The sequence below is a fragment of the Notamacropus eugenii genome, chromosome 6 (assembly GCF_028372415.1).
Source record: "Notamacropus eugenii isolate mMacEug1 chromosome 6, mMacEug1.pri_v2, whole genome shotgun sequence".
Lineage (NCBI taxonomy): Eukaryota > Metazoa > Chordata > Mammalia > Diprotodontia > Macropodidae > Notamacropus > Notamacropus eugenii.
In genome coordinates, this window is record NC_092877.1 from 351,188,612 (window position 1) to 351,200,699 (window position 12,088).

The 12,088-nt window shown below is 38.9% G+C and overlaps 1 protein-coding gene across 4 annotated transcripts in view; it reads left to right on the top strand.

The window, feature by feature from the left end:
- The window catches only part of SPATA16 (spermatogenesis associated 16), a 319,130-nt gene that overhangs the window by 107,907 nt on the left and 199,135 nt on the right, over positions 1 to 12,088 (top strand). The window lies entirely within an intron of this gene.

Consider the following 12,088-nt stretch of genomic DNA (forward strand, 5'->3'; position numbering starts at 1 on the left):
TTCTATAGAAGATGGGACTTTAATTGGGACTTAGAGGAATACAGAGGGATTGGTAATCAGAGCAAAGGAAGGAGAGCATTCCAGGCATGAGGGACAACCAGAAAGAATGCTGAGAAATGGACTGTCTTGTTCATGGAATAGCCAGGAGACCAGTGTCGTTGGAATAAAAACTATATGAATGGGGCACCTAAGTGGCACAGTGAATAGAGCACTGGTCCTGGAGTCAGGAGGATCTGAGTTCAAATCCAGCCTCAGACACTTTTCATTTACTAGCTGTGTGACCTTGGGTAAGTCACCCAATTCCGATTGCTTCACCATCCCCTCCAAATGAAAAAGAAAAACTATATGGTAGGGGGATTAAGGTAAAAGAAGACTGGAAAGGCAGGAGGATGGGGCTAGGTTATGAAGGGCTTATGAAAAACATTGGCTGTACAGGGAGGTGGAGGGAGGTGGATGACCCAACATGCCAGGAGTCTTCCCCAAGCCCTTTTGACATCATCAAGATAGCTATGGAACTTCTTTGCTATTTCCTCCACCAGAAAGTCTTTCCTGACCCCCCTAGTTACTAGCATTTTCTCACTATCCAAATTATCCTGTGTATCTTTAGCTGTTTACATGTTGTGTCCCACCCCACTCTCCAAGTAGAATGTAATCATCTTGAGGGTGGAACCTGGTTAGAGATTTGTCTTTATGTCTCTAACTCCTAGCACAGTGTCTTGTGTGTGGTCCTTAATAAAGGACTTAACAAGCTTAATGAACTTAATAATAACTTAACAAAGTACTTAATAAATGCTTGTTGGATTGGACTATAAAGAGCAGATATTTAGCAAACATTTCTTGAGGTTGATTTATATGTTATTTGGCAAGCATAGATGAAGGATGCCAGTTTGGGAAAGGTACTTAAAAATACCTTCTTTACTATAGAAGAAAGGAATATTTCAATGCCTTCTCAAATTATCCCAACTTCAAGTGGTAGACACTGAGAGGCTCTGCGTAGAATTCCTTTTTTTATGTCATCCTGCTAATATGTCTATTTCTGCATCTATATATTATCAATTTAAGAGATCCGCACATAGACATTCCACTACCTGGCCATGCTGCATGAAGCTCTGTTAGTACCACTGGTCCTTGAAGTCAGAGGGGGGGTCTCATTTCTGTTCTTTTATCCCCATTCTCCAGCATAATAACTTAAGCTAATATCAGTGGTAAATAATAACCAACATTTACACAGAGCTTTAGGATTTGCTTAATAATACTTGAATGTAATTAAATTGGATAGTCCTTTACAGCATTTGATTGGAGACTTTACTATAGCACACTTTCTGGACTCAGTGATCAGTATGCTGGAGGGTAGGCTTGGCTGATGTTTGCTTTATGAATGTGTGCAACCTTGTAGTAGAATGGTGTCTATACCATAGGTGGCTTCTGTTGGTACATGTCTGTGTCGGAATCCTAAAAATCACAGAATTTCAGAATTGGAAAACACTCAGCAGCCACTTAGAACACATAACTAAAAAAAGAATCCCCCCTGAGATATACATCCATTCTCTGTTTAAAACCTCCAAAAATTAAGTCTCCAAAACTTTCTAAGGATAACTCTGTTAGGATGTTAATCTTTGTATCTGGAACCTTCTGCTCCTCATTCTCTTACATTCCTAGCACTTAACATACACACACACACACACACACACACACACACACACACACACACACACACATACCTGAATTTGAATGTAGCTCCTTGAGGGAAGGGACTATTTAGGTTTGTTCATCCTGCCTTGCACGCAGTAGAAACTAATTCTGTCTTCTAAATTAAGTAACTGAGTATTTTGACATCTCATAAAGATACATCCAACATAATAAGCTCTTCTCATCTTAATAAAAACAGTTGGAGCCTAATAAATTTTAGTGAAGTTGAATTGAACTTCACAATTGTTCCTCATTCTGTCTTTTGGGGCCAAGAAGAAATCTAAGCCTTCTTACAAAGGAAAATCCCTCAAATACTTGGAGACAGCCATGTTCTTCCACTATCTCATGTCCTCTTCTCCAGGCTGATATCCCTGGTTTCTTCAAGTGACCATGAATTGGCATGAACTCAGGAGTGACCCTTTCCTGCCTATTCTCCATCTTATCAATATTGCTCCTAGAATATGGTTCCCAGAAATTAACACAGCTCTGAGTGTGTGATATGACCAGGAAGAAGGACAACAATGCTATACCTCTCTTAATTTAGCCTAAGATGACATTTGTTTTTTCTTAGTGCCACATCACACCAAGATCTGCATTTTCTCATCCATTTTGTTCTAACTTAAAATTTGCATTTGTTCCTGAAATACCCAGATCAAGAAACAATGTGATATATTAGAAAAATCAGCCAAAAACTTGCTTCTTTTCACCAAGCTTGATCTGCAAGCCAGGGTTCCCACAAATATTGATTTCATCCAGTCCCCAGTTTGTCTGTTGATCTATTTTAGCAGGATGCTAAAAAACTAGAGTTGTCTTTCACTGCTGGGCTGCAGTTCATTTCCAGGGAGTTTTCCAGGAGATGAGATTGAGCATTTATATTCCTTTCCCACCCTTGAAACTCTCAGCCTTACAGAGATTGCCAGTCTAGGAAGATCGTCCATTTATTCTTCACTTTCTCAAGGTGTGCTCAGACAGAGCCTCTATTATTATTAAAGCTGAAGGCCTACTTACTCCTGACATGAACAATTGGAGCTCTCTATCAAAGCACTTACTCCCATAGAGGCCTGGACTTACATCAGAGGCATTGGTCCCTGATGGAAGGTTGTTTGCAGACACTTGAGTATCTTACAGTAAAATGAGTTCTGGGCAGAAGAGCTTATTATGATGGATATGTCTTTGGGAGATGACACCGAGTTGCGTGGGAGTCCAAAGATTCAAAGTTACTTGTTTCATTTAGAAGACAGAATTATTTTAATTAGGCTTAGAAATTTTTTTAACTCAGTAACAAAAAAAAAATCACATTAAAATAAAGCAGGTTCCATTGTTATTACTCCGGATTTCTACAAAAGAAGATTTTAAGTATAATTGCATTCCCAAAGTGCCTTTTGGGGGAAACGAATGGGACTTTCTAATGGCAGTATTAACCACAGTGACTGGTGATCAGAGTTCTTGGGTAGCCCTCACAATACAGAACATAGTTCAGTGGGCCTTGGAAGTTACTCCAACCTATATCCCAGAATTTCTAGGTGGCCCACTAAGCCCCCAAGAGATAGGCTGAGGTTTTGGGTTAGGATCAATACTACTTGAAGGATTCAGTAAGAGCTACCTACCTAAGAATGTCATCTACTTATAGGATTCTAGCATTGTGGTGCTGAGGAAAACATGATGGATTTGGAGTCAAAAGATCTGGGTTCAAATTCTAATTTTGCTCTATCATTGGTGAGTCATTTTCAGACTCTTTGAGACCCCATTTGGGGCTCTCTCAGCAATGATACTAGGGTGGTTTGTCATTTTCTTCTCTAGCTTATTTTTCAGATGACGAAACTGAGGCAAGCAGGATTAAGTGACTTACCCAGGGTCACACAACTAGTATCTGAGACCAGATTTGAACTCAGAAAGCTGAGTCTTCCTGACTCCAGGCCCATCACTCTACCTAGTTGCCCTTATATTTGGTACAGATACACACACACACACATATATATTATATAAATATATATATATATTTTAAATCTAAACCCTTTTGTGAGTTCTCTGTTCACCTACTTCAGGCTTTTCTTGTTTTCCCTCTTTATTGTTGTTTCCTTATTGTCTTCAGAATTTCATTCTCGGTTGAAAGGGGGGAATCATATCACAAAAATATTGATAGCAATGATTTTTGTGGTAGCAATGTCCTAGAGGGAAAAGGCAGATTTCCATTGATTGTGAAATGATTAAACAAACTGTGGTACATGAATATTATAAAACCTTACTCTCTTATAAGAAATGCTAAATTCTGAGCGGCATGGGCAGGCAGATGGACTGGCATGAAGTGAAGGTAATATCTACCACGACCCCAACAGTATGAATAGAAAGAATAGTCAAAACTGAATTGGGTGAAATTACAATGACTAAGTATAGCTCCAAAGAAGAGACAGAAAGAAGCATCCCTTTTTTCCGTTCTTTATAGAGGTGGGGGATAGTGAGTGCAGAAAACTATATGTCAAGTCAGACTTGTTCCAAATGTTATTTGGTTTTGCTGGACCATTTTTCCCTCTTTTTCTTTATCATAGAAAACTCTTGGAGGGTTACGTTGGGAAATGTACATGATGTAAAACCAAAATATGTCATTTTAAAAAATAATTATTTCTTGAGAGTTTTCCATCTCTCCTGAGATCTCTCACTTTGTAAGACTGTAGAACACTAGATCCTACACATCCATCCTCTGAACCTTTTCAAATCTGTTCTTTCCCAGTCTAGATCAAATGTCAGACTATGCCTGATTTTCTTCTTTATCACAAACTCTTGGAGAAAGTAGACTCAGGTAGAGAGACCCCCTTCATTTTGTACTAAATTCCAAAATAAAGGGTTACATCTAGGCTCCATTTTATCCAGAACTAATATGTCCCTTTCTTACTATTATTTTCCCAAACACAGTCACATCAATAAACATGTACTCATTCCTATATTTGGTGCTAGTGTTAAACAGAAGAAAGAGTTTCTAGTTAAAGATGGTTTATTAAATCAGAGACACAGAATGCCAGAGCTGACAGTGATCTCAGCAGCCATCTCTGCTGTGCACCATACCTGAGGAAAGCTTATCCAGCTTCTGCAAAATGACATCCTTCCAGGGAAACCCTCTGTCTTCCCACACAACCTATTCCGTTTGGGGTTTGACTTCGATGATACTCTAATGAGAGAATGATGGGCACATGACGTTCCCCTCCAGGACATGACGTTCCCCTCCAGCACATGACGCTCCCCTCCAGGACAATGCCCAAAATTTCCAAATAGTAATAGCTCACATTTATATCACAGCTTACAGTTTACAAAGTTATTTCTTCTCAATAGCACTGTGAAGTAGAGAGGTCAAATATTATTATCCGCATTTTATGGATGAAGATACTGAGATGTGAAGAGGTGATTAATTTGCTAAAGTTACATAGATGTTCAATAATCTCTCAGAACCCTTTGGATTTATATTTGCACTGGTCAATTTAATGGAATTCATTAGATATTGGTTATTTTATTTTTACTCGGTGTAAAACAGATGACATGTACCATGACATAGAGGATAGAAAGCTGGCCCCAGATTTAGGAACACCTGGGTCTGACACTTAGGGACAAGTCATTGAACTCAATGTTTCAGCCAATTCTCTGACACCAAGTTGCAGAGCAGATGCCAATAGACATTGGCAAAGGAAGTTTCCTCTCTGGGAGTTGCCTGCCCCCATAAAAATCACAGGCTCCTTAATTAACCTCTCTGGGTCTCAGTTTCTTTTTCTGTAAGATGGTGGGGTTGGGCTAGATGTGATCCTATGACTAGACTCCCCCGTCCTCTAAAGGTTTCTTCTTTATCACTTTTTTCTGGCCCTCATCTATGTTCCTCATTGTACAACTGGTTCCACTCCTCATCCCTGCTGTGCCCTGATTTATTTTATCCAGAAAACATCTGAGAACAATTAAGACTGTGTGAATGTGCTGATTTGTTTTTGCTTGACTGTACTTAGGTGTCACGAGGGAGGGTTCTATGGGGGAAGAGAGAGTTATGAAATAGCATTAATAGAACCAAAGAGAGGGGAGCATCCATGAGGAGAGGAGAGGGAAGTAGAGAGAAGGGAAAAAGATGAGAGACAGAGACAGAGACAGAGAGACAAAGAGACAGAGAGAAACAGAGACAGAGAGAGAGAGAGAGATTTGAAGTTAGAAGACATTTTTGTTCAAGACTAGCAACGTTACTGTGTGGCTTTGAGCAAAGCATTAACCCCTTCAGATCTCGGGTGCCTCCTCTATAAAATATGGATAATAATATTTGACCTGCCTCCATGACATAGTTGTTGTGAAGAAACTGCTTCATAAACTAGAAATCACAACGTAAATGTGAACTGCTATTCTTTTGCGATTTCTAACATTGTATTTGGGGGTAGGGGAAGATGAGGAGATTGTTTGGTGAAGGAGATGCTCATAAATTTCTCATAAGTTGAGTCCATAAAAAGGACTTATTCATGTCCCAAACTACAGTTTCAATATAGGTATCGGATTTCCTATGACTTAAACATTTGAAGGGCTGGTCAGCGCTCATGGCTAAGCCATGCCAAGATAATAAAAATGATAATGCTACCTAAATGAAGTTAAGGATTTAATGCCATACCAGTCAAACTACCACGGGGATGCTTTATATCTTAGCATATATCACAGTTCTTGGCACACGGTAAATGCTTAATAAATACTTGTTGGCCTATTATGCTCATAGAGCTAGACTAAAAATATAATAATTTGGAGCAAAAAATGAATGGTCATGGAAGCATAGATTTCAAGCTGGAAATGACCTTAGAGATCCCTGAACACTTTTACAAATGAGGAACCTGAGACTGAGAGGTCAACTGACTTCCTAGGATTAGACAACTAATAAGTGCCTGAAATACTTGGAACTGATTTTTTCCTGGCTCCAAACACATTTCTGTACCCACTATACCACCTAGCTCCTTTCAGGCTTCAGTGGAAATGATGAAAACAAGTGTAACAAAGCCCAAATGACAGCAATTCCAGATCTCAGCTCATATTATAAAGCAATGCTCACCAAAACTACTTGGAACTTGCTAAAAAAATGTGTAAAGTAAATCACTGAAAAAGATTAAACAAGGCAGAACCCAAACAAACATTGAAAGACTGGGGATGTCCTGATTGGTGGATTCTAGATGCACCCTGTGTCCAGGCAGTCTCCATCCACTCTTCACCCCTTGTCCATTTATACCCTCAGCAAGTGCTCCAACACACATCCGACACATCCCAAGCCTGGAACCCTAAATCAGTACTGCCATTGCAACTAGAAAGGGTGTGTTGGTGTATCAATCTAGTCTCCATGACTTCATTCATTCTCTGTTTTTTTATCTGTATCCCCAGATTAGCCCAGTGTTTGAAACATAATAAGAATTTAGTGAATGTTTTTCATCCATCTATTCATCCATCCATCTATCCATCCATTTGTCCATTCATTCATGTGAGTAGTCCCTCCAGTAGACAAGGTCTAAAACCTCTCCACTCCTCACCATGCAGAGTTCCTAATCATGCCCTCCTATAAATCATCCCTTGATAATTACCTGGAGATTTTACTCTAGTACAGGAGTTCTTAACCTGGGGTTACCTCTTTATTTTTCACTAATCTCTAACTGTAATTTAACATTTCTTCCAGTCATTTAAAAATATTATTCTAAGAAGGGATCCATAGGCTTCATCAGACTGCCCAAAGGGTCCATGACACAAATAAAAAAGGGTTAAGAACCCCCTCATTGTTCATACATTGCCTGGTATATAAGCCTGCCATGTCATAAAATCAACCACTCAAAGCAAAATGGGTTGGAATTAGAACAAATCAGATCCCAACACTAAAGAAGATAAAATAGACCTATATCCTAGCCAGGGCTTCTTTTCAGCTTATATTTAAACAAATTGAGATGGATCTTGAATGAGCTAAATTCATATCTTCCTGAAAGAGGAGGCAAAAAGAAAAAGTTCCTTTCTCTTGAAGATTACCCAGCTTCATCATTTCCACACTCAGAGCACACCTAGGCAGCGGCTGAAGCTGTGTTGGGTTGGCAGAAAGAACCCCAGTACTCAAGCCCAGGGCTATGTTTCGGAGACATCCTCCAGCATGTCAACAGACAATAATCAAAGTGCCTTTCCAGCTGATAAATTCACTTACCTACGCAGGGGTGTGTTTTGCAGTCATTCATTTTAGAAGGTCATCAATATTCATTTCTACTTACAGAAATACAGCCTCTCAGAGGTGGAAAGGACCTTGGACACTTCTAATGCCACTCATATGGGAACGCTATTTCTCTCATTTGCATCCGTACCAAGAAGCTGTCTAGCCTTTGCTTGAGGACCTCCACTGAGGGTTACCCCACTAATGCCCAAGTCAACCCAATCCATTTTTTCACAGCTCTAATTTTGGGGATTATCTTCCTTAGAGCAAATCTGAATTTGGTTCAGAACCAGTCATTCTACAACAGTCCATGGGGAAACTGTGAGAAACCATGGTGCCATTTTTTTTTTTTTTTTGCATTGACAGTATTGTCTTCTGTGATGTTTTTAATTTCACTTTCATTCCTTGATAGATCCCTGCCTGATTTGCCACTCAGTGGCTCATCCCTTGTAACAAAGGGAAAAAAATCAAAACCAAGCAACCCATCAGTTGCCTCTGGAAGTATGTACATATACCTCATTATTAATTATCAGCTCTGGGCATTTTTTCTGACTGTCCTGGAATGCTCTGCCTCCTCAAATCTGATTGCTGATTTCCTTGGCTTCCTATAAGTCCCAACTAAAATCCCACTTTCTGCAGGAAGCCTTCCCCAACACCTCTTAATTCCAGTGCCTTCCTTCTTTTAAATATTTTCTATTTATCCTTTGTATAACCTGTTTTGTATATGTGTGTTTGCATGTTGTCTCCCCATTAGATTACAAACTCCTTATAGGCAGGGACTGTCTTTTGCCAGTCCCAACATTTAGCACAGTGCTATGCATATAGTAGGTGCTTAATAAATATTTGTTGATCAATTAATTTCATCTTTTATGGAACCAAACTCTTTTTCCAATTGAGTGTTTATCCACATGTTTTGACCCTTTCAAATTATCAGTCTTTTTTTTTTGTTTTGTTTTTTAAGAAAGATATTGGACCAACCTATGGTCATCCTTGTGGATCATATCCGTATGGAAGTGGGCTGGCCCTTTGTCCAGACCAGAGGCTCTTAAGACTTTCACAACAGAATAAATATTATCCCTGCTGTCTAATGCATGGAAAGCTCTACCTTTAACTAACAGCGTGGGTCCATGTCCAATAATTCAAGCAAAAATTAATAACATTCTAGCTATTTCACTTAAGCTGGTATTTCACATACACAGTCATGGAGACATGTTACTGGCCATTGGTTTAACTTCTCCAGGTCTTACTCCTTGTTAAATTAAGCCATCTGAAGGCAACGTACCTAGAGATTATTAGCTCAGCTTTCAAACTGAAATGTTTTCACTGTATTGCTATTTAACACCATTTCCATAATACATTTGATAACAATTCGGTTATTTGCAAAACTCCAGCTAAAGATTTTATCCTTTTTTCCTTTCCTGCTTCCTACCAAAAAAAACCTTTTATTTCTTCACTTAGTACATGTTTATATATGTACATATTATCTCTCTTGATAGAATGAAAATATATGTTTATTGAAAACAGAAATTGTTTTGTTTTTGACTAAGTATCACTGATGCCTAGCACAGAGGTCTTTGATAAATGCTTGTAGATTGACTGGTTGATTGATGTCACCCCATGTTTTTTAGATAATTCCTCCTGTGATAAATACCTCCTTGGATGCATTTCCTGGGGAAAGTTTGTTTTTGCAAATTTAATTCAGTTCAATTCAACGAGCATTTATTAAGCATTTTTTAATGTGCCATTCATAGTACTGGACACTGGAGAGAAAATGAAGGAATTAAAATAGTCAGTGCCTTCAGTGAACTTACATTCTACAGATGAAATTCTTTCTTGTTGTTTTGGTCTGTGTGTTTTTGCCCTGGTTACCCTAGGAAACATGAAAAAATGTAAAAATGTGTTTTCCTTTTCACATTGACCTTTAGGAAACTCAGCTACATTCATTGCCTTAATATAATAACAATCCCATCTCAAGTGTCTCTTAAAATTTGTTTCTCTGAGCCTTTTAACTGATTTTTCTTTTTTTTTAAATTGTTTTATTTCCCTGTGAGGAAATTCTTCATTTCTCTAAGTTGCTTTATATGAATTTTGGAAGTCAGAGTGTTTGTGTGTGTGTGTGTATTTGTGTTTGTGTATTTCTGTGTGTGCACATGGGTGTGTGTGAGAGACAGAGAACACTAAGAATCATTTTATTATCACAATAAGTTGCTAAGCTTATTAAATAAATTAATGAAAATTAAATCCAACAAACATTTATCAAGCCTTTACTATAGGTGATCATTTAAAACAGACTCCTGATCATTCTTCTGAGAAATTCTTGAAGGAAATTTTAAGTGCGGGGCATGAGAATCTAGTATCTGCTGCCCTGTTTCCACAGCAGACCCCATTTTTACTGATTAGTACGCTCTAGTAGCTCAGACACCAAGCAGGTGCTGTCTTTTCTCGGAACACTTGAAGCTATGTGTTTCTAAATGGTGCTGAGGTTATAAATGAGGCAGTGAGTATTATCAGGGTGCGGGGAGGGTGGGAGCAGCTGGTAAGTGTTTAATAACCAGCTCTCTAAAAGGGAAATCTATGCATGACATACTTTCAGGTTTCATCTTCACTGTAAACATTTTCTGCATCATTTTTCTTAAGCCTGGAAAATTAACAAAACAATAAATAAAGCCTTTTTTTGTAGCATTTGCTGTTTTCCAAGATTTAAATACTCTCACTAAACACTTAACAATAGACTCTCAAAAGCTGATTTCAGCTAGCTCTGGCACACCCATGGGTGCCCTGAATTTAAAATCAAAATCTCTTAGGTCAGATTACTACTCAGTCACTTTATTAGCTGTGTGACCTTATACTTGCAGCAAGTCAGTGGTCAGGTAGGTAGCATTTATTAAGAACCATCTGGGTACCAGATCCTGCACAAAGTACTTGTGAGAGAAAGAAAAAAACAGTCTCTACTCTCTGGAAGACCTGGGTTCAAATTCTACTTCAGATGCCATCTCTTTGATGCCAGAAAAGTTAGTTAACTTCTGGGTACCTTGGTTTCTTCATCTGTAAAATGAAGGGGCTGGATTCCATCTGACTTTAAATCTATGAACTTATTAACCTCTCTGAGCCATGTTTTTCTCATCCATAAAAAGCAGAGACTGAACAAAATTACCTGTGAGGGGCGCTGACCGCCACACCATCTGGTACGCCACACTGACGGACATCAGGTAAATTGAGTCCGGTGCAGGGAAGGGTGAACAAGATGGTGCTGGAAGGGATGGCCCCACCCCTGGTTTGTTTTTGTCACTATAATTCCAGCTTGTGTTCATTACTATAGCTTCGGGTTTGTTTGTGTGTGTTACCATGGTTCACTGGGCTAGCTGGCAAAGACTATATAATCAGTGTGGTGTCCCAGATGGTGTGGAGGTCAGCACCCCTTACAATTACCTCTAAGAACCTGTTTTCCTAACTTTTAGAAGCAGATCAGAATCTTTGCCTGAATAAACAAATTAAGGTTTTTTTTTTAATATATTATGAATAGAAGGTCAAAACATTCTTGATAATTAATAAACAGAAGTACCAGGAGTTTCCACCACATATGGTGTGCAAGTGGAATTTGAAATGAAGCTTTCTTTTCTGAATTGATGGTGCTCCCAGTTTGGATTCTGGTGGATTCTCCTGGGAGATGTGGGAGTTATGATGAGTTGCGATGGCTTGTGATAGTTTGTGATGAGCAGAAAGAACCTAACAGAGGAAGAGTATAGGAGCAGGACTTGCAAGAGGAAATACTAGGTCCTTACTCCCTAGATTAGCCTTAGCTTTCAGGAAATTACCCTGTGAAAGGGGAGGTGGGGCTTATGTTTGGCAAAGACTCCCTGGCCTACCTGTGTTTCTTCATTGAGAAGGATCAGCTCTTGGGCATCTGATTTTTCCAAGAAGATAGAATAACCTGCTTCCTCTTAAATGTACATATCTTGCTCCACAGCTCCTGGACTTCCTGGAATTTTCATTAATGATTCCAGATATTCCAGCAATCATTTTTTGACACCAGAGTCTCTGCTCATTGATTCTAATAAGGATTCACTTTTTTTTTCTTCTGTCAATGTCTTCCTCGTGAATATGATTCAGGCTGAAATTAATCACTTGTCATGTTAATGGTTCCTATGAGTTTACTTCCAATACCCCTTCTTGTACTAAATCAAACTCAATAGCATGTTAGATCATTGCACATCTAAGTTT